Source organism: Stegodyphus dumicola, chromosome 3 (genome assembly GCF_044657685.1).
Source record: "Stegodyphus dumicola isolate Sdum_Otavi_A_Nest chromosome 3, ASM4465768v1".
Classification (NCBI taxonomy): domain Eukaryota; kingdom Metazoa; phylum Arthropoda; class Arachnida; order Araneae; family Eresidae; genus Stegodyphus; species Stegodyphus dumicola.
Genome location: NC_140770.1, coordinates 11,072,394 through 11,097,826, shown reverse-complemented (window position 1 = coordinate 11,097,826; position 25,433 = coordinate 11,072,394). Strand labels below are relative to the sequence as shown.

The 25,433-nt window shown below is 31.3% G+C and overlaps 2 long non-coding RNA genes across 4 annotated transcripts in view; one reads left to right on the top strand and one right to left on the bottom strand.

The window, feature by feature from the left end:
• LOC118205202 (uncharacterized) overlaps nucleotides 1–11,427 on the top strand; it is a 50,570-nt gene extending 39,143 nt beyond the window's left edge. For both annotated transcript variants that reach the window (XR_015040139.1, XR_015040141.1), the window contains 2 exons: nucleotides 8,214–8,333; nucleotides 8,431–11,427. This is a non-coding gene — a long non-coding RNA (uncharacterized LOC118205202). The remainder of the gene's footprint in view (nucleotides 1–8,213; nucleotides 8,334–8,430) is intronic.
• The window catches only part of LOC118204315 (uncharacterized), a 53,219-nt gene that overhangs the window by 6,151 nt on the left and 21,635 nt on the right, over nucleotides 1–25,433 (bottom strand). For both annotated transcript variants that reach the window (XR_015040138.1, XR_004760766.2), the window contains exons 3-5: nucleotides 15,769–15,852; nucleotides 6,704–6,822; nucleotides 4,230–4,272 (exon numbers count right to left, since the gene is read on the bottom strand). This is a non-coding gene — a long non-coding RNA (uncharacterized LOC118204315). The remainder of the gene's footprint in view (nucleotides 1–4,229; nucleotides 4,273–6,703; nucleotides 6,823–15,768; nucleotides 15,853–25,433) is intronic.

Here is a 25,433-nt window from a genome sequence, read left to right as displayed (position 1 = left end):
TGAGGACACTCAGGAAGGCATTCCATTCTAACCATATGTGTCATCTAATTCTTCAGTTAGCTGAACTCTTTTACTATTAGTTGTCATTTCCTTTTATACTGCACATGCTAATTTACAAAATGTTTCTGTAGAAGTTCTTACCTGCCATTTACTTCTACGATTGTTGGTCATAGACACATACTACCACTTATAAAAATAACATAAATAATTCATATTTGGAATTTTTAAACTTAAATACAAAAAGTGCGACTCTTGTACATACTGACTGCAGAAAGTTGGAAATAGTATTCAGGGGATTGAAATATAAAATATTTTTGTACATAGTGTACAAATATGAGCTTAGAAAAACTTGTCTGATGTTATTAAATGGCAAGCATTTCCATTCAGATTATTGAAAAAGTATTGATTAATATAAAGTTTTTTAAAAAGAGATCTTATTCACAGAATCTTATTTTCTAGAAAACAGTTTCATTACAAACAAAGTCATCTCCGAACATTATATCTATAGTTTAAAAATGAAAAATATTTTTGTTAATGATATTTTTTTCTGTGACTATTAGATTATGATTCTTTAAGAATGAAACTTAGCATTATTAACACTAATAATTATTACTTAGTATTTGAAAACTTATAAACTTACTTATGTAAAAATTTTTCCCGGCATAACAGTTGTAACAAGCTTATAAATTAAAAAATTAGTCAATCACAAAAGAATATTATTGAATGATGGCATTTAAGAGTGAAAAATGAACCTCGAATTATTCTAATGTATTTATCAACCGATCCCTCGAGACAAGCTGAAAATGTCAAATATCCAAAATTTGAAATTCAGCACCTATTGTACTGAAGCCAAACTTTTTGTATTTTAGTTTTGATATTGAGTGTAAAATTTTCCTAAATGCAAGTACAACTTAAATGCTACCAAACAGCTGTTCAAAAGCCATTTTTTTTTATTAAAACACCGCTCAATTGTCACTTCTTAAATGCTAGAATCACCACCTTGTAAATGCATTCAATCAGCACTCATAGATTAGGTCTCCTGTGATTTTTGGCCTTGGAGCTATCTGAAAGTTATGTCTTGTCAGAAATAGTATCTTTGCTAGATCTGAAAGAAAACACATCTCATCACATGAGCATTGTATTTGATGGTTGAATATACAATTTAAAGGTTTCAGATGGTAGCTGACAGTGCTGGTCATCCTGCTGAACATGTTTTGCTCTCTCGACGATGTGAATCAACACTATAATTTAATATCAAATTTTGAATAAAGCAGTGATGCACTTCTCCAGTGGTGAATTTTGAAACTAATCTCCCTCCAGTTTATTTCTTTCCCAATCAGTTCATTATTATTATTATTATTAATTTTTTTTTGACAAGAACATTATCCACATCCATAGAAACATGTATTTTCAATTAGCACATATCATATATTTCCATAGATAATTCAAAGTATAAATTTTGTGTTAGTTTTATAATTTTGGCATATATCTGTCCTAGAAGACGACCCCCAAACTATCATATGATTTCAGTTTAGATCAACAATCATCATCTGGAACAGTTTTATTTTCTTGCATCTGGCAGCACTGTCGACAGAAGTAGGTCCGAATTATGAACTCACTTCGTATTTTGTTTCTCTTGTGTGTACATGTTTTCTTCTGTGAAATAGTTGTTAAAAAAATAGTTAATTATGTATGGGTTAGTAATTAGGTACTTAAGGAAAAAAATATGTATTTAACCATTAGCAATTATAAATTTAAACTCTTACTCATTTAATTATTTAGCACACTCATAATTCGAAACTTTTATCATGTTATTCGATGAGGAGTAGGGCTATGGTGCCCAGGCACCCTGGTGGTTAAGCACCACAGTTCAATGGTCATATACCTTTAACGAGTTTTGTTGTAGGCTGTGTCACATGTTCAAATTATTTATAGTATAATTACCAACAGACAACAATTTGTACTATAAGAACCAATGAAAAGAAGGAAAAGTCATAAAACAGGCTAAAAAATCTAACTGTGCTGCAGGAGGGCTTTATTATGTTGTTACATGAAATATGATTAAGGCATATAAATTGGAGTAGGCACGTGCCAGTCCAGAAGAAGGCAGAGAATTTAAAGCAATCATTTCATGGACAGAAAATATCTAGTAGTACAAGAGAAAACAAAATTTGTTCAGAAATTACCATAAGATCTTGACCACAAAATCACAAGTTTTGTTATTGGTATGTAAAAAAATATAACTTTCAGTTATCTAATATTGGAAATATGGATGAAATACGAATAATTTCAACTATATAAACAAAAGAACTCTGGCATAAAATCTATTCAAGTCAGGAGTACAGCATGCTATGAAAAGACCAAGTTTACAGTAGTAGTGACAAGCATGGCAGATGGAACAAAGTTAAAACCCATGATTAATTTCAAGAGGAAAGTTTTCCTAGAATAAAATTCCTATCATGCATTTTCATGAAAAAGGGTGTATGGAGAATGATATAAAATTATGGATGAAAAATGTGTGACACAGGCACCAGCTGCTCTATGAAATCAATATGGTTTGCGCATGACATGTCTCACAAACTGAGAACACTAAAAAAATTTTGCTTCGATGCTACAACCTTTAGATGTCTCTCTGAATAAACCATGAAAGATCACATGCATGAGCAATGGAATAACTGGATGATGAGTGGCGATAAATGATACACCAAAGGGAGTTATGTGGGCTGCATCACTCTATGTGCTGCATGATTTTGTGATCAAATGATGGGGGGGGGAAGGTGAAAGTGGAAGCAGTGATCAAATCCTTCAAAAAGTGTGGGATTTCTAACGCTAATGACACTGAGGACGATTTGTTATCGATACTGATGACAAAGCAGAAATCAACTCATTACTTACAGAATGGGGTTCATATGATGGATCCATTCTGTAAGCAAGCGAATACTCCATACCCATATATCAACAACAAAAGTGAGGATGTACTTCAGGAGATGAATGTCAAGATTTTGCAGGATTTTAGATACATTAAGCAATATGTTTTATTTTATAATGATTTAAATTTATATAAATTTCAATTTAATTTTTTTATGTAACTGCTCTATAAGACAACCTCAGATTTAGGGGACCTTTTTTATGATTCAATTATCATCTTAGCTTCAGAAATATAAGGGGCTTATTTTTTGAAAATTTCTAAATGAGAAGTTAAAATATTTCATTCACTTTAGGTAACTGAAACATCCGAGGCAACGGGCTCACTGTGCAGGAATGATATTGCCCAAATTTCTCACATCACAGACAGCTTGTTTTTGATGAAATCGGTTTAGCAATAAATTTATGGTCCCTATGCTCCCGAATTTTAAACTCAGACATGAACAGCAACCTTCATAGGTGCCCTCTATTGGGAAACATTGCCAATATTTTCCAGTTGAGCCATAAGGACTGGTTTACAACATCACAAAACCTGTCAGGTCCCAAAACAACCAGTGGTGATAATAACACAGTGCCTCTGGACTTCTAAAAATGATCACTTATGATAAAGTCTGACAAACTTTAAGTCATACTTTTTATATCTGTGTGCTTCGTCTAAGTTATATATAGAGAGAGAGTGTAGGGGTATGTCTTCTAAAGTAAGCATCTCTTTCAGATTAATTGTGTTCTTAATGAGAAACTTTAATTTCAAGATTATTTGCTATTTTGTTTAACAAGATTCTTTTGGCTTAAATGGACTACCTTTATTTGGTTTGAGTATTAATTGTTACTTATGGTTTAGATCTAGCAAATAATTTGATGCTTACTTTCCCAAGTAAGATGAAACACTCTCTACTAATTTAGTTGTTGTTAATTGATGGTAGATTGGTTTATCCGCTTGATAAGTCGATTAAACTGTGATTAATGGCAATAGCTACTTTTTAAATACTTAAAATATTTACTTTTGGTATTTTTGAGATTTAAGATTTTTCTTTGCAGATTTTTATGTTTTTGAACAAAAAATTGAAATTACTATTTTTTAAATACTAATTTAAATTCTGACTAAATTTTTTTTTTCATTCATGGTTTTAAATTGAATTTGTCTTCTTTGGAGATGGTAAATGGAAAGTTTTCTTATTATAAATTATTATGAATTATTGGTTTATTACTTTGCAGCTTAAGTGCAAGTCATAGGCTTTTTAATTTACTTTTAATTACTTTATTTTGAATTTATAATATATATATATTATAAAATAATTACTTACCATAGTTTCTTCGATATTATTAAAAGCAGCACCATGCCAGATTCTGAAATAAAAAAATACATAAATTTTAAGATTAATTTCACTAATAATATTTATACAGTTAAAATTTTATTTATAACCTTTATAAATCATTAAGTATATGAAAATCAGAAGCACAAACAGTATGAAACCAGAGTTCCATTCAAAAATGATGATTAAAATACATTAACATTTCATTTATCTGTGCTAATTATGGTATGGAAAAAAAGAAAATTGTTTTATATATTTTTAATAACACTTATGTTGATGTTGATATTCTTTTCAGGCAACATCACAAACACTGAGCAAAGCTATGATTTAAACCAGTCTGTTTATCATACAGTATGAATAACTTTTCTATGTGCTCTACTGCCACTCTTTGCTTTATCAAAATCTGATAAAATTAGGGTGACTATTTGCTTCACAGGCCATTCTGGGGCATTCATTCTCTTTATCAAAACAATATTTTAAAAGTAAATAAATAAAAATTAAACATACAAATACAGTAAAAAAATTAAAGTATAAATAATTCATACAAATGATTAGTTGTACTTTAAAATGAAATGAACCTTTTTAAGTTGGTACTTGTAGTTTTCAATTTGTTCTTTGAACTCTTCGCAGGTATTGCATTTGAAGTTACAATAATTGCCTTCATGGTATCATTGCATCAACATTCAACTGGGAATTTTCTGCTGCCAACAAATTATTTATAATAGAAACACTCTTTCAGTAGCTGCTTTGGTATTAGATAAACAAAGTTCTTTGAAAGTGAATTCTATAACTTTTATAGGATGCACATAAGGAACATAATTTTCAGGGAAATAAAATTTAAATGCAACACTTATTGGTAGGTATTTCGTCCTATTCCATTATTCAATTTTTCATGATTTCTCAAATATGATATTTCATCTAATAGTTCATTTTCCGGTGTCATATATTCATTTTCGAGCAAATATTTTTACTGAAACTATCATTTCTTCTATTTTGGACCAATCTATTTAACATTTTAATCCTCTGAGCGTTATGGGTTTAGCCTTAAAATTTTAAAGTTTCTCAAAACGTTGTGAATAAATAGTATTTTCTTGATCATAATTAAAAAATGACACTCTCACTTTGTACCTTGATTCCCTTTCTTCCAGTGTACATCCAACCTGCAATCGGATATGTTAAATGCTGGCAGAAAATTTCATGCGTGATAAATACGAAAGCCACTGTTCTAGTTGGAATTTTCCAACACTGAGAGGGTTAAATTAATTCATTTAAAATAAGTATTTTCTGAAATCGTTTGCTCTTATTCTAGGGAAGAAAAAAAAAAAAAAAAAAACTTGTATAAAAAGTATAATTTGATTAATAAACCATTCTTGTTCTATCAACTTTAAAGTCTTTAATGATATTATTTAAAAGTGTTTAAACTTATATTAAAATAATAATAATAATAAAATATAGAATCAATTATTTCTTTAAATTTAAAAATAAGATCACTAATTTCTTTCTTTTCTTTACTTCCATTCTTTCTATTGAATTGTGAAACAACGATGTAGTAAGAAATACTAATAAATAAAGTATTAAAATTTTTTCTTAAGAAGTATATCAACCCAGAAGCTTTGATTCTATGTAACTTCTACTGTCAACTTCTGTAGAGAATCTTATGCAACAGCCATTAGTTTTCACATAAACAGATAATTATGTAATCACGCCCGACATCTGTGAGTTTTCGCTATAATTGTGAATTTCACACAGGAGATCTGTGGATACCTTGGTTTAATGCTTGGTTAAAAACAGTCTGCCCATGTTAAGCTGATCCCTGTAATGCATCTGTGCATAGGAAAAAAAAAAAGAGTAGCCAGTTTTGCAGAGATGTGTTAGTTTGCTTCATACTTCAGTACATACTTTGGTATGCAATTCTCATTTTTTAAATATTAAATAGCATGCAGCAATCCTAAAAAAAAAAAAAAAAAAAAAAAAAAAATCGGAACATTTCCAGTAAATAATAAAGAATGTCATTATTTACTGAAAATGTTCTGTCTTTCTTTCTGAGGAGAACTAAAGAAATAAATGTTCCAAAATTTCTTTTCTCATGTAAATAATAGAGAAATTTCGGAACATTTCCTTCTTTCCTAAAATAAGAATCAAACATTTCTGGCATGTTTCAACAAGAAGTCTAAGATCAGTGGGTGAATTATATGCATAAATCATCCCAATATTCTTTGCATCATAAAAGGAATATTGAACAACATATTTTAATGCAAGTTAATATTCAGCACCACAATCAATTTATAATTTAAACATGTTAATTAAAAATTTTATTGCTAATATGTTGTGACCACTAGTAACACAGTTTAATTTGTTTGTTTCATAATCCTTTTAATACCCTTTTCTGGAGCTGCAATTAAAAAAAAAAAAATTCAAGAAGTGAGAAACTAATTCAGTACATTTTTGATCACAATATTACTTACTGTCTTTAATATACTGAACTGCCTTTCTTCCTTATTAAATTTCTTCTTGAAACTTTTTTGGTTTATCTCAGAGTTGCAGCTTTTGGAATACATTCTTGAGCATAATTAACATCTTCAAGCTATAGAAAAAAGAAAATAATGAGCCAATTAACCTTTAAGTGCACAGATAGTGAAGCCACAGCACCTCAACTAGTATTTCTCGAACCCTTTTACATACGGTGCTAAATATCTTACCACTATGCAATTTGTTTTAGAACACCAGACCGAAAATTATTTACCAGCACCTGATATCAGAAATTTTTCTCTAGAATCACAGCTTCAAATTTTTGCCAATAGATGGCAGCAGCGGCCATGTAAACCTCTGCATTCATTTGGTTTTCAAGTAAAATAGAGAGGGTAAGCATGTATATGTGTAATGATAGCACATATTTTGAAAGAATACACAAATTTGGAAGAACTGATGTAAGAACACTCGGAAGTAGATATGCAGCAATGCTGATTTCGAAGATAATTGATGCTTAGAGTGTCCATCCATTTTGAAGAAGAAACAGTCGAGCCAAATTAAATTTCATTATTTATTTAAATTCACTTGTAGCCACAATCACTTGGCACTCTACTCATACCTATTAAAGAAAATTTACAATTTTGATACTATGCCAATAAAAGAGTGATTGCAGCAGCGGTCTGAACAGCATGAAAGCTTAAGCGAAAAGAGAAAGAGTGTCGCAGTAGTAATGCAGAGAAAGAGCGGAGGGAGTCAAACAGTTTCAGTTTTAAGTTTTGGTTTACAATTTGGTGATTGGTCAAGAGGCATCTGCATTGAGGGATGCGTAAAATCGCATGATTAATTTGAATGATGCAGTTTAGATTTACAGCGCTATTTCTAAGACAGAGAAATGAAGTTCCCAGATGAAATAAAAATAAAAGAGGTTATAGTGAATTAAATTTAGAAGTTCGCTTTCATATTTTTTTATCTTATACACATATATTTTTTTATCTTGTTGTGTATTAATACATTAAAAGCTATGCATTCATATATTTTGTACCTTAAATGTATGATAGCTAAATTTTATTATGTGTTTAAAAGATTATAGCAAAATATTTTGTTTTATACATATTTGCATTTGGTGGTAAAATATTTAGCACAGCATACTTAGTGATTTTAGAGGTGGTAAAATAATTTACCACTGCGTCATCAAACCACAGTTTTACTAAAATGTTTCATTTTAGAAATAGCACTTTGTTCGGCAAGGTACTTGATTTATTTGTACATATATTTATCTTAATACATTTTTATATACATTTCAATTATTAATTATTTCTAATATTAATTATTTTTAATATAATGGAAAATATTTTACATTTATTTAGGCTTATATAAATATTTATATATTTAGAAATTAGAATTAAAATGTTACATTAGCTAGAATGCTATAAAGGTAATATTTTGGTCAGTATGTTCAAGTGATTTCAAATTTTAAGTAACTAATTAAATGTAATGAAACATTAGTTTAGGTAAACCCATTGGAAAAAAAGACAAGATTAACCACCAATGATGCTGTAGAGCTTTATTTTGCACTACCTTATTTCGAAAATGAAGGCAACACAAAAGAGGATTTACAAAATTCAGGTAATTTATCGTATAAATAATACTAATAATAAATCAAGTAAAACTATGAGTTTAAATACGTAAATAAATACATAGTTCTAATTTTTTTTTTTTTTAGATTCCACAAACATATTTGAAGTCAACAATAATACAGTGGGTGATCCCAATTTCTTACCCCCAAACGGTGAATCTGATTGAAGATGATTTTTGAAATGCAAGCATTTATCGTATGAGTAATAATAATAAGTCAGGTCAATAACATGTTTTTGAAAAATGTAAAAAATATAGCATTTTTGTTCTTTTTTAGACTGCATGAACACTTTTGCTGACAACGATAATACAGTGGATGATCTCAATTTCTTACTATCAAAGCAGCGAATCTAATTCATAAAATGAAGAAATTCTAGAAATTTTCATTCAAAATTAATACCCTGACGTACATAGTATAGATTATCAGCAAACCAGCAGCCAAAAGTTACACCAAACTTTGATGCTAATGGTAAGCCTACTTATTAAGGGTTTACAAGACTATCACAGTTCACTGAATATTTCAATCGGTATTTCGATTCTATTATTAAAAACAAAATAGATTCATTCGATTATTAAAAAAAACATTCACATAACTTTGAATTAAGTTTACTTCTGCAGTTCCCATAAATTCATAAGGCTTCAATTACTTAACGGATCAAGTTAATGACGGAGTAGCAACTGTTCTGCTACATGACAGAATAATACTAATTATTTTCAAATTATTAAATATTCCATTTAAATTCATGAAAAAAAAAAAAAAAAAAACTGAATCTAGGCATTTATCTTGTGGGAACACAGTTCAGTATTACACATAAAATTAATTTTTCTCTTCTGCTCCAAATTTTAAAAGAGATGCAACACTAATAGTCAATTTTAGTAGGTATTCGGAATATATACATACAAAATACAACTTACATTAATTAATTGGTATTCTACATAATCAGTTTTATTAAGTATTTCATTTAAAAAATGCATAATGCAAACTCATAGTTTTTTATGAATTGAATTTACTAATATTTTTCTGTCTCACTGGAACAACCATTAGCAATAGTGAACAAATATATCTAAATTGTAGAAAAGTGTGGAAAATGCAAAAATATATCACGACTCATAAACTAGTGGACTAGAAATATCATTCTGCAACACAGTATGGATACGTATTACCTTACTGTCCCGTTAAGCGAATAAGAGATGAATCTACCTGGACATAGCATATCTGACATCCCAAATTACAATATTTAAAGAGAATTCTGTACCCTGTGTTTAACTGTTCTATGTTATCATGAAATAGGGAAAGCAAGGTCGTCAGTTGGCTGTTGAAACATGGCAAATCTCATGAGAGCTATCTGCCATAGGACAGGGATACCTTTGTGGCAAATTTTCTAAGGAAAACTGGCCCATATTTCCATTATACATGGAGAAAATCCTTAAAACCAGCCTTGCAGTCAGTCCACTATCTTAGGTTTGAACCTAGGATGAACTACCAGCATTCAGCAGTCTTAACCACTAGACCACTGGCAAGGCGAAATGGATGAAGCATCAAATAACTGTCCTTATAGGGCTAGGAAGTTGACAAAGAAATAAAAATTATCAATCATTATCAAACAAAATAAATAAAATTATCAACCAATAATGAAATTCAAATAAAATTATCAACCAATATGCAATTAATACAGCATAGCAATGCTCAGAGCATTACTTTATTTCATGAATGAAACTTCATGAGATAAAAGTAACTTCCAATGTATCTCATGAATGAAAGTCAAGAAATGGATTATTCACTAATAAATGAATAAATACACTTGATTTTCATGGCGTTACCACAGCTACAAAGATAAATTACATAATGAGATACATTCTGATGACCCCAGATATCACGTAACTTACGAGTGGCTGATGTAGACAAACAAGGTTATTCTTCTTCTTTATTTGTGGAATGTATCTCATACTCAGTATCATTTGGAATGCAGAAGTCTCATACTCAGTATCATTTGAAATCTGGGATGCAGAAGAATGAACAAGATTGCTAGAGAGTCACAATATATCATTGTGACTATCATTGTAAAATTCTGATGCACATGTTTGGTTGCAGGAAGCATCTGCAGAAGTGCTTTACACTAACAAATCTTTGACGGTGAAAGCAAAATGATCTGGTGTTGTTTATTCAGCTCTAATTTTTCTTCTAAGTCTGGATTTTTAAAAATCAGGTATTCTGAACAACGACTGCATCTCTGATGCAGCAAAAAGTATTTTTTGTTCCTTGATTTCATGATCAGAAGACATGCAACTGGATAAGCACATCTAGCCAATCCAAAACTTAGCCTTATTCCTAATGAATAACTTTGAAATGAGCTGGGGTCTAAACAAGCCAGAAGTAGTCATCAAGTGTTCATCAAGATTCAAGGAAAAATGCAATAAACCAGAAATGAGTCAAGAATCTATTCTAAAGCATAATAACTGTAATAATGGCAATACGATTTCTGAACTCGCATTAGTTGATACGATGGACCTTAAAAAGCATCAAACTTGGGTGACTTTTAGCTCTCTCCATGTATATTAAAAACTAGATCAGAGATAAGAAAAGAAATACAATACCACTTCAAGTACTATAATAATTCGTCCCTATATTTCAATGAATCATTCATTTTCTATTACCTGGGTCTAGCAGTGACCGAGTGTTAAAATTGCCGAACACTGTTTGACATGACTAAGATCCTTTTTCCCTTGGAAAGTCCTCCACAAAGGCATATGAACTCTCTTGTGTTACAATCTATTTAATCCTATTACATTTTTCAGACTGAAGTCTCTATAATTTGTAACTATGAGAATACAGTTTTAACCTCTTAACTGCAGCGGAAAACGTACAAGATTCATTTCCCAGTGCCACGGTTTTCCACACAGGCGCGCATAGTTATTGGGGGAAAAACAAGTGCAAGTTTTACTTTCTAAAAACTGTTTACTTTCACAAAATAAAGAATAAAAGAAAAAAATGAATGCACAAAATTTAATGTTTTGAGTAAAAGTATAATAAAAAGATGTAAGTATAATAAAAATGATGTTTTTATAATAAAAAAGATCCCTAAAATGGAGTTTCGATCAATTCATTTTTACACCAGTAAAGTGTAATATCAGGTTTCAGCATTATACCTTGTGAAATCAATATGCCTAAAAAAACATACATTTCTTCTGAACTGGTTGAATGCCACAATTTTGTTCTTGATTTTTCATTTGCAAGGTGTTGGTTCATGTACTCATCTACAAAACGGTTAGTTTCAGTAACAATATGAAGCATGAGCAGTTCATCAAAAAATAATTCCAAAAAGATAAATGGGTTTGAAACATCCGTTATGTCTTTCTTTATTCCTGGAACCTACTACAAAAAGTAAACGAAAACGGAGGACACAGAATAAAAAAAAATACATTTTACTCAAACAACACCAGCCAATACCGTGCAGTCATTACTCTCACCGCTTTAGACACACACCTTTCTCCAATTTCTCCCCACACTTCTCTGAAATAGTATCGCCCTTTGCATACTTTGTCAAGGTCATTGTGGTGTTGCATTCCAAAGCTTTGCGAATTATTTTACGGGTAGCAGCGCAAAGCAAATGATAGTAGTTTGGTAGGGCGTACATATACACCCGGGGCAGTTAATACATCAGCTGAGCAAGACATATATATGCCCGCAGCAGTTAAGGGGTTAAATGTTTTTACCATGGAATGTAGCAGGACTGAAGGACCCCATCTCACTGCATTTCTCAAAGCATCAAGGAGGATAAGCATCAAGGATGGGTTAGTCTGCATTTTATGGTACCCCTTGGATTATCACGGTCATTTATGAATTTATGTGACGACAGCAGTATACAGATTCTAGTTTAGATAATTTTAAATAGTTTTTGGGATGTTGTTAAGGAATTCTGTGTGTCTCACATATTGAAGAAACAAAAATTTTCAAATAAAGTTCTGTGTGTCTCGCATACTGAAGAAACAAAAATTTTCAAATAAAGTTAAGTCGATACTTCCTTTTTTTATTACGTAGATTGCATAACATGCATTTCCATTCTTATGTTATTTTGTTGTTTGATTTAAAATGCAGTTTATTGAGATTATATATTTTTATGTTAATTATGGTTTATTGCATTATATTTTGGACGCCATTTTACTGGGGAGGGCATTGGATGCAAACAAGAATGGGGCAAAAAAATCGCCAATTTTTAACTATTTCAATTCATACGAATAGCTTACTCAGAAATTATGTAAAACCGCAGTTCTTTACTTCTCTAGTGCATTCTCATTAGAATGGATGAATTTAACTCTGGACTTTGCTTTTTCTATATTTTCGCCTTCGGTTGAACGGTGTGACTGCATCCTAATTGACTTAATTACCACGAATGGCCTTAGGGCATAAAATTGAACTATCTGGTAAAAATCATACGTAATTGTATGCCAGTATTGAAAGAAACAATCAATCTGCAACAACAGAAATGGCTGTGATTTGTTTTGAAAATGAGGCATGAAAGGTTACCAGCAATCATCCAGCAAAGTCATACCAGCAAAGTCGCCAGTAATGGTACAACAATTGGCATCAGTTGTACTATTACTGGTGACTTTATCCCCTGCAGCGGCAAAACGGAAAATTTACCAAATTTTGGTAATGCTCTGAACAGGCCAATTATAATTATGATAATACAATATTTTATTAAATTAATAAAATAAATTAAATTTGTGAAACCAATGAAAATATACATCAGATAATTTGAGAAGAAATTTAGTTTTGTAACACAGCAATATAAAACTGTTATCATGGACACATATGCTTAAAAAATATTTTTAGCTTAATATTTCATAATATACAAATTCTAAACACATAGAATACAATAGTTAAATTGGATCTCTGTGACCAAAGTAGTTTCCATTTGATTCAAAATGGATCTAAATCAGAAACTTCAGTTACAATGTAATTTTGGTATAGATTCAAGGAATTACAGTTCAGTTTCATATTCGCACAATTTAGTTATATAATTCTATATATATTAGCAAAAGAAATGTATGACGATATTACGAAGAGCTAACAAAATTTGTTTATTTCAGATACTTCTTATACAGTAAAATATAATAACTACAAGTTTGTATACAATATTAAACTAAACTTTTCAAAAAATGTAAATGATAACACAAATATTTTCATCAGTTTGAATTTTTCTCAAACATACATTGTAAATTTCAAATTGATTCTCTAACATGCATATGTAAACTGAAATTCTGAATTAGCAAACAGGCAGTTGATCTTGGTGCATTCATATGTATGTGATAACAATTCTTTCATAATAAAGTAATAAACATAATCACAATATTATTTAAGCAATTTAACTGTAAACTGTCAACTTTGGAAATTATACAGCGATTAGATATTATTTGAATTAATATGAGAATAACTAGCCATAGATCTAACTCTGCTTCCAAAAATTACATAAATTAGGTGAAGTTTAAAAATTACTTTTGAAATTTAAATTGTATATTCATTTGCAATATAAAATAAGTTAAATGATATAAAATAATGAAAACTGGTTTTTAACATATTTAACACTTTGGATAACAACTGTCAAATGATGTGAATTTGTCAATTTCATATTTGCTGAATTATGTGAATTTGAGAGTAAAGCAGTTGTCTTCTTCAAAAAAGGCAGATGCTTCTCTACTACTAATAAATCTTATTAATCAGATTCTACCCCTTGAGAAAAATCAAATGAAAAAATAAAAGGATTTGCTTTTTCAAATAAATTATATCAAATTAATTTATTTAGTCCAATAGCAAAACTGCTTTGCAGGCTATTTCCAACAATAAATTTTGCACTTTTGAAAGAATTCAAGAATGTAGGAAAATTCTCGACTCTGGCCAACTCAACTGTCTTGCAGTGGATTCCCACTCATTGTGGCATTGAGGGAAATGAAAGAGCCAATTTCCTGGCAAAGAAAGGAACCTATTGTTCTACAAACCACTAATAATTGTACAACCTTTTAATTCCGCAAAACTCCTAATTAAATTAGAATTTAAAAGGAGGTTTGCCTCCTACCTATCAAAAAGGTAAGGGAAAGCTCTGGGAGCATCTCAATAGTTCAAAGCAAGTTAATCTACATTTTACTCGTTCTGTAGCCAAGGAATTATTTCGTCTTTTGACTGGGCACAATTGTCTGAATGCCCAACTTTTTTAAATTCGACTTAAGGATTCTTCTGTATGTAGTCTTTGTAACTCTAGACAGTCTATGGATAAGAAGCATACTGACAAATGCACTGCACTATTGTCTTTTAATTTTATTAAGTACTCAGAAGCAAAATCAAGGCTAATGGCTTAGTGGCCAAATGTCTAGCATTTGTATTAATATCAAATTAATTGCTTTATGAAACCAATACTTTAAGTAATATGAACTGAACTGAAACTCGGGTTAATGAACTGAACTGAAACTCGGGTTCGTGCATAAAGAACTTAGAAACTCATCTCATGTTTTTCTCAGATGTGATGATTTAAAGCCTTCTCTCGTACCACAATTTTCAGGGCCCCATCAAGTGCTGTGGCCAAATGTCTAGCATTTGTATTAATATCAAATTAATTGCTTTATGAAACCAATACTTTTAAGTAATATGAACTGAACTGAAACTCGGGTTAATGAACTGAACTGAAACTCGGGTTCGTGCATAAAGAACTTAGAAACTCATCTCATGTTTTTCTCAGATGTGATGATTTAAAGCCTTCTCTCGTACCACAATTTTCAGGGCCCCATCAAGTGCTGTGGCCAAATGTCTAGCATTTGTATTAATATCAAATTAATTGCTTTATGAAACCAATACTTTAAGTAATATGAACTGAACTGAAACTCGGGTTCGTGCATAAAGAACTTAGAAACTCATCTCATGTTTTTCTCAGATGTGATGATTTAAAGCCTTCTCTCGTACCACAATTTTCAGGGCCCCATCAAGTGCTAGCTCGAAACGAAAAAACATTTAAAATTATAGTAAACGAAAAAGAAGTCATTAGTATCGACCGTCTTAAGCCGCCAGTCTGGTAACCCATAGCAACCAAAAACAAAATAATGTTTATTCTTCTTTATTATTTATTATTAACGATCTGTCTCAAAAAAAAAATTGTACGACCATTGGAACTAAACAAAGCATTCATTTTTTAAAATGCATGCACTTCAAAGAAACAATACGTAACACAGAAATGGGGCCCCCAAAACAGAAATCCAACCAACCAAGATATCTAACTTCATGTTCTTATACTTCGTTACATGTTACATCTCGGTTCATTAGCGATTAAATTTTGAGGGCTGCTATGATAAGGGAGTACCGACAAACATACATTTCAGAGAAACACTTTAGTCACACAGAATATATTATGAATATTATATTATAATAACAATTTATTACCTTTTTGCCTTGATTCTCTTAATACAATCTCTTAATAAAATCATGCTAATATCTTCAATACAACCATTTTTGCATATTAAGCACCTGAAATAAAGTTTCAAATTTTGAAAAAGTACATTTTCATATGAATAATAATTTTAAAGTTTTTTTTAATATAACTAAATAAGTTTCAATACAAACAAATTAATGAGAAAAATGTATCTTATATAACGCACAAAAATAATATATTGGCTATGCAACACAAAATGATGATTTAGTGAACTGCAAAAAGGCATTCTATATCAGCAATTTCCTAAACATATCATTAAATTTTGTTGCAGTAAAGATGCATTACTGATAAATATTCACTTGAAATTCTTTTAGGAAACATGAAAAGTGAGGCATAGTACTGCTGTAAAAATAAGATTATGTTTATCATTATTAATCATTTTGAAAATCATGCCAATTGGAAATAGATCTATTTTGTATTTAAATTTTGACAAAAACTTAACTCTGTACTTATCACTTTGCTTCCAATAAAAGCATTTGTAAATTACTCATTTTGACAAATTTCACAATTTAAAATATACACTGCCCTCCAAAAGTTAAGGAACGGCATGTTTTTTGGGGGGGTCTAATTTAAGAATGAAGCAACACCGAATCAAGAAATTTACAAGACATGTTTACTAAACAGTTCTTTAATGAATGTGACACAGAATGTTTCTAGAGTTCAACACAAACGTGAATTACAACAAAAAACTACACTCTAAACAAAGAAATCTAGTCTTGGAGAAACAATACATTGCAGTTTTTTGAGGGAAAATGTGATGGTAACATTATTCGGTACTTGCGTATTAATGCCACCGCAACAGAAGTTGCGCCCATAAAGAGCAATCCTGTTGTTCACACGCAGTTATCTTTTGGATTCCTTTTTGTCGTCTTGTTTGCTGATTTTTGACGCCATTTTTTAGTGCTACAAAAATGCGTCTTTGGGATTTGCCAAACACAGAAGAAGATGCAATTTTATTTTTTCAGGAGCAAAATATTTTACCAAAAAACAAAAATGTATGAACGAAATTCGCATGATATGAAACTTTATCTTGGTAAACGTACGTTTTGGAAATGTAATTTAAGACAGTGTGATCAGCAAGTAGGACTTAGGAAAGACAACTGGTTTGAAAGAAGCAGAATTCCATTTTGTTCAGTTTTGAGATTCATATACTGCTGGTGCGGGGAGTTGACGTTGATTAAATTTTGTGAAAAGCAACTTGATTTATTGGATAAAACTGTTACACATTGGAACAATTACATGTGTGAATTATGTGTCTTGGATATGGAGAATAAACCAAACAAGAAGGTAGGTGGACCAGATTGCATTGTGGAAATTGATGAAATAAGCATAAAAATAATTGTGATCGAATATTACCCGAACAGTGGGTGTTTGGTAGTATATGTAGAGAAACAAAAGATTCATTTGTTGTCACTGTTCCTGATAGAAGTGGCTCTACCCTTTTTAATAAAATTATTGAAAACATTGCAGATGGTAGCACAATTTATTCTGACAGTTGGAAAGGTTACCAAACAAATAGAATAGAAAAAGTATTTTTACATGCTAAATTTAATCATAAATACAATTTTATTGATCCTGATATAGGAGTTCATACGCAAACAGTTGAGAGAATGCAGGGCAGTGCTAAATGGATGAACAAGAGGCATAGGGGAACAGCGAGACATCATTTAGAATCTTATTTAGCAGAGTTCATATGGTGACAGCATCAGGTCAAAGAAAACAGAGACTGTTTTGAATCTATGTTAAACTCTGTATCAAACCGTTTTTCCACCGAAATCCGATTGACTACTTTGATTTTAAATAAAGTGTTTTGATTTATGATTTGTCGCAAAAATTTTAGGTGTAGATTGGCAGCACTTAAAAACTGCCAAATCTGCAGCTGCGGTGTGGCATTAATACATAAATAAGTACCCATTATTCTAATGAGGAATGTGTCCACTCCTAGCTACAATACATTGGCATCAGCTATGTTCCATGCTATCAATGCTTCCAAGCTGTTGGCCACTGAAATGGGAAACAATGACCAGCCATGGAGTAATCCTTGTTCAAGTTTATCTAATGCTTTGGTGGAGGACTCAAAACAGCAACCTCTTCCCCAAGTTAGCTTCAAAGATGCTCCATCAGATTCAGGTCTGGGAATTGAGCTGGCCATTCCATCTGCTTCATATTGTGACCCTCAAGATATTCTTCAGCAACCTGAGCTCAGTATAGTCATGCATTGCTATCCATCAAAACAAATCCAGGACCAACAGCAGCGGCATATGGGCAGACATATTGATCAAGGATCTCATCTTGGTATCTCACACTAGTCAAAAGTTCCTCCATGGAACACATGCAGGTCAGTGTGACTACTGAGAGAGATTCCAGCCCAAACCATTATTCCACCACCTCTGTAAATGTGTCTTTCCACAAGGCAGGATTGGTTGACCTGAATCACTCTCCATTGTTAGCCTGGATTTGTCTGTGAAGTGCTGATTAGTTCAGGAGACGTGTTATCTTGCCAACATAAACGAGCACCTTTATGTCCTCGGGTCAAGGAGACACAAACAACTGGTCGTCTTGCATACAGACCTGTATTGTGCAGCCATCTGCGCACTGTAGTATTTGAGATTCTTGTTCCTGTTGCCCCTAAATGATATAACATGAGCTGAGGCACAGTAATATTGCTCCTCCTTTAGGCCGAAAGAGCTAAATAATGGTCTCGCACAAGTGTTGTAACTTGGTCTATCTGGTACATGTCTTCTAGACACGAATCCTCAGATTTAAACTGATCCCATAGTCGACAGACCACACTACGAGCGACACTGAGATGCCTAGCAAATGCCATCAGCTTGTGACATCCCCATTTCCATCCATCTGATCACCCACCACCTCAATGAATTGGGCAAATAACATTTCTTGGACATTGATAGATTGTCCAGGATACTGTGAACGATATTGCTAATAACAATTGAAAATCAACACTCATGAAAACTTAAAGGTTTTGCATTTTTCTCCAACTCTTTCTACATAATATATTAATTTTTATATAATAAAAATGGTAGCTATTGTTTCTGCATATATTTTCTTAAGCTTTGTTACTATCATGCATATTAACTGTGAATTTAAATGTTACTTAATAATTACTAATGCTAAATGACATTTTTGTAACGGTGAGCTTTGAAAACATGCTGTTTGTTAAGTTTTGGAAGGCAGTGTACATGAAAGGTGACTGAAAGGAAAACTGGGAGTTTCTGGTAGGTTTTTCTTGTCATGTGGCAGTGCCATTTCAAAAAAAATTCCAAATCAGCTTGAATTCACTAGTATAATTCAAGTTACTTAACTATTTAAAGATTCTGATGTAAAATATATTACTATTTAATTAGATGTTCTAAATTTTATGCTCTTTGGCTAATTCTCTTAAACTTTTAATCTGAGAAAATCTCGAGTAGGCAAGAAAAATTTTATTTATCAAATTACTTTTAAACTCAATGAAAATAAAATTAATATTAAATGTAGATAAATGAGAATGAATTTTAATAATGTACCATGTACAAAAGAAAATTATATAGGAATATTAACTGATTAAACATTTGCTGAATTCCGTTCTACAAATGCCTACAGCAGATTAAGACAGTTCAAATCACACACTAAGTATGGGAGAATTTTCAGTAAGACACAATTTAAGTTTCATTTATTGCCGAGAAACATTTCCTTTAGCTAAAAATAAAACAACAGTGTGAATCAGTGAACTAACAGGAGATAAACTGGGAGAGTTAGCAATTATGGAGATGTTAGGAGATAGCACCATAGCTTCACTGCTGCAAAATAGCCAACAGAATTTTCTGTTTAAATGATCCATGCTCCAGTCCTCCACCTACACCAATTGCAGATGAAATTATTTATAATTCTTTCCAAAAGAAGAGTGATGTCAGAGAAATGTGACTGATTGCAAAAGAAGAGTGAAGTCAATAGATGACTAGTAGAGTGTATTTTGGTAACAAAGAATCAATTTGTAAAAAATATTTCAAGACAAAAAAAGACAGGTTGCTATGCCATCCATTTATAAACAATAAAAAGTTTCAGCTCTGAGAGAGTGAAGGGTGTGGCCACAACTAAGTGTGACAAGTCACAAGAGAGATTTAACATGGTATTAATATAAATCCCAAAAATTCTGTAAATATACTGTAGACTTTGATTCACAAAGTGTTATAAGAAAATAAAACATAGTGTTTATTAAAATCATCAACATGAACAACTGATAGAACAGAGTGACAAAATTATTGTCATAGACTGACAGCTATCCTGAATGTTAAATAAGACATAAAAATGAATCATCTAAAGATTTTAACATCATTATGACAATGCTTCAGTTGGAATCTATGACCAGTGCTGTCTGAGAGGTTAGATAGCTGTTGATAATACATTACATTCGGCATAGAAAAATAATCACAGGGAAGCATTATCTATCAGAAATCAGAAAATTTCATAAAAAATGAAGAGGAAACTGAAGATAATTTTTCATAACCACACCAATGTGTCACTATGTTTAAGGCAACTGCTGCATGATTGCAAATAGATTCTCTCTTGACCAGCCTCTGTTTAACCGGATCTCCGTTATAACTGGCCGTTAATTAATCCAAGTATGAAAATCAAATAAAAATAAAAATTAAAAAAAAGAACTGAAAATTCTATAATACATATTTTATATACAAAATAAAAAATAAACAAACTTTAAAAAAAAGAAACACTTTGTGCATTAATGGTACAGTCAAAAGTCGTTAATCCGGACTCGTCGGGACTTCGGCGATTCCGGATATCGATTTTTCCGGATTATAGATCATCAGTTTAAATTTCGTAAGATGGCATGCAGAAATTCTAAAATTAAAAATATGAAACCGTAATTTATGAAATAAAGAACAATCATGATCTAAAGGGTATCAAAATTTACAAAAAAAAAAAAAAAAAAAAAAAAAAAAAAGCTTAATATTTATTTACTTTATTAAACATTTCTTTCAATGTAAGTTGTTTAAGTTGCTTCGTTTTATGTGATAATACTTTCTCTTTAATTCTATAAACAGACATAATTTCTTGTTCAGTTACAAAGTTCCGCTGTTCAAATCCCGTTAATTGCTGTGCCGAGAACACCGACTAACTTGTCAATCGAAATTTTTTCGTTTTCACTAACCTCTCTGTCACATTCTTCATGTCTTTATCCATTTTTTGCAGCAATTTCACTTTTTGTTTGTTGGACATCGAAACATACTTTCGTTTTGTAGATCCTTTGGAAGTTCCAGCATCGGAAATTCTATTTGACATAATCGAAAGTTCAAGTTTACTTTTATAAAATTGCTCTTACAGTCTGCAAAAAATAATAAGCGCGATCCAATTCGAAGATTAAGGAACAACGCAATCATTAACATTAACTGAAATAGATAATTAGATAATTTTAGCTTACACCGTCCGTTATACATTAAACGCGCAGGCGAAAACGTATTCTGCACTTGCGCACACGCATACGCGCAGTAGTCAAGGTCTTACGCGCACGCGTAAAACGCCTGTGCGCATGTGCCAACGCCTCGCATGCGCAGAAAGTTTTTAGGTTTGAGGTCTGGATTATAGATCATTCCAGATTACGGGTGTCCGAATTAACGACTTTTGACTGTATTATTACACACTCCTTACAACTCTCATCATGTGACTACAACATTGATAACAATGTGGCCTCCATTACATCACAAACAGATGCAGCAAAAGCACTAGAAATGGCTTTATGCTACTTGGAACAACAGATATCCAATTCCTCCAATGATGTGATGCTTTTAAAAAAGTGGCAATATTATGCAGCGAGCTGCTGAATTTCCAGCCTTCGGCAGAAGAGAAAAGACTGAAATTTTTAAGCATTTCTACTAATGGTAAAACTTTTGTAATAAACCGAGACATTTAATAAATGCTTACTTTAACTGTAAAAAATTATTCTCAGACATTTGTGCTAAAATAAAATAAATTCAATATTTATATTTTCCTCCCTAGTTTCTAGATACTATAAATAAAAAGCACTGTGATTCTTTAAAAGAGGGGTTTTTTTGGAGGGGGGGGGATAGAGGACATATCTGTTTTGTGGTCTTTCCAGAATTGTTTTATATTTTTCATTACAAATGCTGATTGGCTTATTAGGTTAGAGAAAAGCACACTAGGGCTATCTGCCAAAAAGGAAGGACACCTTTGCAAAGGATTTTTCAAGGGAAACTGGCTTATATACATGTTACACATGGGAAAAACATGAAAACACACATGTAGCCAGCCCATTCGCCGGGATTCGAACCCAGGTTGGAACTAGCGGTGTTCAGCAGCTTTTGCTGCTCAGCTGCCATTGGGTCCTATTTATTGCAAATAGATTTACTTTATTTCACTTAACAAATTATTATTATTATTTTGTTTTTAGCAAGGAAAGATTGTTCTAATTGACTAAAATAATTTTATATGTAATATATATATATAACTGAAAAACTGTTTTACGTGTAGCATTAAACTTTTCATTAGTTAGGTGAATTTAAAAATCAGTTTTTATACATAATTACAAATTTAGTAACATGAATCATATTTTTTAAAATGATGCCTATTGTTTCAATCTGTTTCACCACTCGGATGTGCACAGTGAATGAATGGATTTATATTTAACCCTCTGACGGGTGGTGGGATGACCTTTTTTATTTGTTTTTATCTCCGAGATGAAAGCTGCAAGATTCCATTTTAAAATACATACAATTATGCCTTTTAGTTCTCTAAATGTATAATAGATGGCAGCACCAGTATTCATTCATGGAAATAGTGTAAAATAAAAATTCTCTGCAGGTGTAATTCTGAAGCAGTTCCCCCCCCCTTAATTTCTAATGTAATTTAAATTGTCAGAACAACAACTTTTGGTGTTTGAATGAATATTTTGATGTGAAAGTTTCCTTTTCTAATAAAAATTATTATTTGAATTCATATATATTAATTAAGAATGGTTGAAATTAAAAGGTGGGACAATGCAAATTTATATTTTTTAATAAACTGCAATAATGTCAAAACTGAAGAATATTTGTATTTTTTCCAAAAGAAATGAAACATAACTCTGTAACATGAAATGTCATTGAATACTGAATGGATATGTGAGTGTAGAAACCATAGAAAAATATCCTAAGCAGAGGAAAGAGAGGTGAAATGTAAATAAATACATGACAGCCTTCTAAATATCTTCCTTTTCAAACCTGTAGCAAATAAAGCATTGGAGCGAAAATCTCCTCTGTTTCAAATCTATTAGGAAATCATTAAAAAATATCTAAAAAGTCGTACAGAGAGTGATTTTATTTAAATTATGTAATTTTTTTTGAAAAAACTATTTTTTATTTTATGAATATGATCAATATTTTCTAGATAATTATTCAAAAACGTTTTTTATATCTTACATTTTCATTTGGTTGCTAAAACTAGCACTTTAGATAAGCATGTTAGGAGAATTTACGCTCAGGCAAAGATGCCATTTTACAGCTCTAGATGTGTGATGGGACAAGCGGTATCCCTCCACGGTCACCTTAAAGGTTTACCTGTTTCCCCCCCCCCCATGAAATAACATTGTATTAGGGGCTAATTATCTATGTGTAAATTTTTTCCTCCCTTTTTTTTTTTTTTTTTTTTTTTTTTTATGCACCGAACCTCAAAGGGTTAAATGAAGCTTTATATTTCAGTTTCACATTAATAGGATAAATTTTGGTCAAAGTCAACTGGCAAATGGTCCTTTGGTGATTTCAGATCTGTGTTTCTTCTAAATTTTTAATATTACCTGCAGTCTTCAAATAAAAATTACAGCATAAATTATAAGCAACAGCTTTTATTTGAAACATTGTTTGACAGGACTTTATATATATAAAAAAAATTATTCCTATTATCGAGTTGACTTCCAAAACAAACGGTTTGCTGTGTTTCATGGGCACTTTTTAAATATTTTTTTAAAACTCCTTTCATTATTATTATTATTTATTTATTTATTTGAATTTTACATATTATTGTATTCTTTTACTCCCTACATCCCAGCTGAAAGTTTCTGAAACAATTTTATCATAAATGATAAAATAATAATTTGAAATACAGGCAAGAAAATTGAAGAATTAAATTAAGAAAAAGAAACTGAAATAGTTTGTCACTAAAATTACATTTGCATGGAAAATATTGATTTTTGAATGGTTTATAGACAAAATTGCTTTTTCTACAGTTTTATTTACTGAAAAAACATTCAGGAAGCATGCTTTCATCCCCCCCTAAAAGCACATAATTCAAGATTTTACCCTACATATGGTTCTGGCTGATTATTTACAAATATAAACATATTTTTGATAATTGGGGTGCAACAGCATTTTCCCATAATTTGGAAGATTATCACGGTCAAGCACAGCAAAGAAAAATATAGTGGGTGAAAGTTTTGGAAGTCCAAGTTACTGGCCAGGTTGATGCTGAAATTTCTTAAACTTACGAAATCAACATTAGGTTTAAAATTAGGTTAATCAACATTAGGTTATTATTTGTAAATACACTTATTACAAATTATAAGTATCTACTTATTAGAAATGCCTAGGTTGTTTATAATTAATAGATTTTAGAAGTACTTGGTTAATGCTACCAACACACTTGGACTTTTTTCATATTTCATATGCATGAAGTAACACTGTCCTAGTGAAGCACAGCAAAGAAAAATATAGTGGGTGAAAGTTTTGGAAGTCCAAGTTACTGGCCAGGTTGATGCTGAAATTTCTTAAACTTACGAAATCAACATTAGGTTTAAAAATCCACAGACCAGAACAATGTGGACGAAGACATAATATTATATTGAGATAGAATTTGGAAATTGGAAAATTAAGAAAATAAAAATCTCAAGGTAATTATAATGTAAAAGGAAATAAATTAGAAGACTGTACATCAGATGATGATGAAGAAGGAGTAATATTTTTTGTTTTTGACTCCTCCAAATGGTCTTTTCCTTGTTCCAAAAAATCCAAGAGTTGACTTCTTAAAAGAGGAAATGAAGTGTTTCAAAACAAAGATGGACCATTCATTTCAGTTACAGCATAAATATATACAAGGATATAAGGATGAACAAAAGAAGTTAACTGACAATTGACAATCAATTTGTTCTATATCAGCTTGTAGTATCATTAGGTTTCATTATGCTGGAGGCATGAAAAATGTGAAAATTCCTTCCTGGGATTTGAACTACAGTCCTCCCAAATATGTGTTGAGTGTACTTCCAGTTACCCAACGAAGGCACGCTGAAAGGAGGGAAAAATTCCTTACAAACTCCCCTTTTTAAAGGGTGAGGGCCTTTTGCCAAATTCGGAGGGTGACCAAATACTGTCTACTGCCTTTCAATTCAGATGCTACTGTAGAGTCATTAGGTTTTTTTTTTTTTATGCTCAAGATGTGAAAAATGTACAATGCTATTGTTGGAATTTGAATTCCAGATCTCCTGAATACACATGGAGAGCACTTCCAGTTACACCATGAAGGGCATGCTGAAACGAAGAACACTCCTTATAAGTTAACCAAATGGTAACACAATTCTGAGAACATGGATGGCATACTCAAATAAAAAAATCGAAGC